Source organism: Gavialis gangeticus, unplaced genomic scaffold (genome assembly GCF_001723915.1).
Source record: "Gavialis gangeticus isolate Ggan-Ray unplaced genomic scaffold, GavGan_comp1, whole genome shotgun sequence".
NCBI classification, from domain to species: Eukaryota; Metazoa; Chordata; order Crocodylia; family Gavialidae; genus Gavialis; species Gavialis gangeticus.
In genome coordinates this window covers 14776168-14779708 of record NW_017729033.1, presented here as the reverse complement: position 1 = coordinate 14779708, position 3541 = coordinate 14776168, and the positions used below count along the sequence as shown (strand labels likewise).

At 43.4% G+C, this 3541-nt stretch overlaps 1 non-coding gene across 1 annotated transcript; it reads left to right on the top strand.

Annotated features, from left to right (window-relative positions):
- Window positions 1-2230: 2230 nt before the first annotated feature.
- TRNAR-UCG lies at window positions 2231-2303 on the top strand. Its single transcript has one exon. It is a non-coding gene; the product is annotated as a tRNA-Arg (tRNA).
- Window positions 2304-3541: the final 1238 nt, after the last annotated feature.

The window sequence follows — 3541 nt, the reverse complement described above, 5'->3', positions numbered from 1 at the left end:
TTCTTTCGTGTGTGTACATGCACACGCCTGTGCCTGAGTGCATACATGTATGTGTGTGGGTGTATGCTGATATAAAAGATGTAAGTTGTTTTGGTCCCAGTAATTTAGGAATTGTGCAAAAGTGATAGAAAATACAGAGAAGCAGCTAAAGGCTACAAGGATTTGAAGTTAGAAAGAAGAAACTAAATCTGTAGTTGGAAAAAGAACTCAGAGGCTATGTCCAGACAATCAGGGGCATGTGCTTGCCGCAGCACAAATACTAGCGGCACAAATTTGTGCAGCTACTTTATACTGCAGAGCATGCCCCTGCATATGCCTTTTGTTGTGGGACACATCGTCCAACTGTGGGCAAACTGCCTGTGCCCATCTCCTCCTGGATCCCAGCTGGGCATCTCTGCATGCTGTATAGCCCCTGCACTGATGCACACTGCACCCAGCCAGCCATGAAGTGGAATGACTCACTGGGTCACAGCATGCCTCAGTGCAGGGGCTAGGTACGAGGTACACTGTGAGCCCCCACACTGAAACATCTGGTGATAGGAGCAGTTAGCCTAGGGCTTCCTGCTGCCTCATCTTCAGGCACACTGCACCCCATCTAGCCACTCTATTCAGCACAGGGACTTCATGTTTGTCCCAGTGCATGCTATTTTTGTGTGCTTTGCACCCCTTTTTTTCCAGGGTTATTTTGCTACTGAGAAATCCTGGTAGCAAATTTTGCCCCTCCACTGCAAATTAGCAGTGCTGCACATGGTTTAACTCACAACACGTGCAGTTTGTGGCACCACAAAGAGGTCTGTGGTGCCACAGACCGCACTTTCCTCCATGTGTGGATGCAGCCAGAGTGTATTCTACCTATACTGTAAAAGTAATAGTATTAATGGAAGCAAAGTATTGGTAATTTGCAGAGCCAAATGCAGTGGCCAGAAGGAGAGAAATAATTTAGGCTAGATATAGGGAAACATTCTTAATAGAGTAATTTGGCAATAGAATAGACTCTCGAGGGATGGAGGGATGGGGTCAAGGCATCATCACAGGCTATTCAAGAATGCATGAGATAAGATGTTGGTGGGAATGTTATAATGTACAGTCTTTAAAAATGTAACAGGTCAGACTGAATGACCCCTAAGTTTTCTCCCGCCCCCCCCCATACTTTCTATTTACATTTCCATAATTTCAGCTCTTTGTAATGTATTTCCAGAAAATATAAATAAAATTTCTACAAAAGGTCTGAGCTGGGTTCTTTTAATTTTGAGTTGTCTGTTTCAACTGGGTGTATCTGAAGATGCACTGTACTGGGTGAAGTACCCTCCACAAGACATCAGGAGCTGAATGTGTGCCAGGGACAGTTGGGAACATGCTGCAAAGTGGCATTACTAATTAGTTTTAAAAGGGGTGTAGCAAGCATTCTGCATAGTGCTGTCTTCCACCTGCTAGTGGATGCAAGATAGGGTGTTTGAAGCATGGCCCTGTCTTCATCCAAATTTATTTGCATGTGTGGTTATCATATTGATTTAAGGGTTCAATTCAATTAATTTGCATGTGTGTTTATCGTATTGAATTATTGGACTCTATCTGCGCTAAGTATCAGTGGTGTGTCTGGGATCTGATCCCCATCTCAAAACTGCACATCCTGCCATGCGTATGTGGTATGGCAGAAGGCATGATTGTTGGGATCAGGGAACAGATCCCATGGTGCCACTAGATGGACTTTCCTGTAACAGGAGGAACCAAGAAATACAACAGTCTCATACCCCTTCACATACTCTTAGCTGCAAACAAAAAGTGGCACACATATTTGGTGACAGGAAGGTGCAAGCATATCAGAGTGCGTGTGTACCTAAATCGATTTGTACTGACTTCTAACCTTGTTTTCTGAACCAACAGATCTGCTTTGTATGGATGCAAAATATATTTGCTTACTTTACTAGCAAATTATTAACAATCACTTTCCTGGCATTGCAATGGAATGGTATTAGTTGTGCTCTCATCTCTCCTGCTTTTGTTTATGGCATGTAACAGGATATTCTTGGTGTTTCTAGTTTTGTGCCCTGTAGCTGTATGTGACAGTTTGAAGTGGTGATCTGGGTGGAGTTCCTTTTGCTGATGGCTGCCTGACAAAACAGGAGATTGGACTCAACATCCAAGAGGACCCTTTCAGTCCCATGTTCCTAAATCTAACTTTTATCCATTACAGAAGCTTGATTCTGTTAACTACGTTCAAAGTATAGAAGACCACATGGCCTAATGGATAAGGCATCTGACTTCGGATCAGGAGATTGAGGGTTCAAGTCCCTCTGTGGTTGTTGCTTACCATGGGCCCAGTGGCCTAATGGATAAGGCATCTGACTTCGGATCAGGAGATTGAGGGTTCAAGTCCCTCTGTGGTTGTTGCTTACCATGGGCCCAGTGGCCTAATGGATAAGGTATCAGCCTCTGGGGATTGTGGGTTCAAATCCCATCTGGGTCAGCTTTAATGTTTTGTTGTTCTGTTTTGGGGTTTTGTTGTTCTCCCGCCCTGGCGGGGGGGGGTCAGGCTAGAAGATCTACTAGGTCCCTTCCGACCCTAAATCTATGAAACTATGAAACCTTTACCAATGTAATTTGTGTAGTCTGCAGATGTGTGCGTGTGGTGTGGGGGGGAGGCTTGGGGTCATTTCCATAAGCTCTGTTGATTGTTCCCTACAATACCAACACAGGATGACTTACAGAAAGAGAATACAGAGCCTATCTAATTTTTCTACCCCTGAAAATCTTCCTTTAAAAGATGTTCCACTTTCCAGGAATAGCCGCAAGCTGCACAAGGCTTAGCTATATGACTACACTGGAGCAGGGTCAGAGATGTCACAGAACCAGTCCGGACTCAGGCTTCCCAGGAATCTTAGGAGATGCATGTTTGCTCCAGTAGAGCAAAGTGAACAGAAATCTCTGTAAGGAGTGTTATGGAGATTTCCTCTGTATTTGACGGGAGTTACCAAAAGAGCTTAAATTTTCATTTTGTGAGGAGTTCCAGGATGCCTCTGTTTATATGCATATAAACACAGCCATCAATAAAAACAACAGTACTGATTTTATAACAAACCAGAAGATCACAACATGAACTAATATATATCATATATACATATGCTAAATATATTCTCATGTTTGCAGTATGTGCGCCAACTTACTTTGTAGTTCTCTCCCTTATCTGTCTCACAGGATGACACTCTTATACCGTATAAGGTATCCTTCCTCCTGTTTATTACTTTGTAACACAAGGGAAGTCTGCAGCAGGCAAATGTTTAGTCTGTTAAGACATAGCAGTTTCACTTGCCAAGTAACATTTTGTACAGTCAAGCCAATTAAATGGTCAAATTGCTACTACTTATCTCTGTACCTCAGATTCTGCCAATCAGAACTCTTTTCTTGTGATTGACAGGACAGCAGCAACTAATCAGGATGCAGTACTTTTTGACACTTCAGCAGTAGCCTAATGAGCAGCATGTGACCAGCACATTGGCCCCAGGCGTCCACCTAGAGAAAGACAAGAACAGCAGCTGTTGAA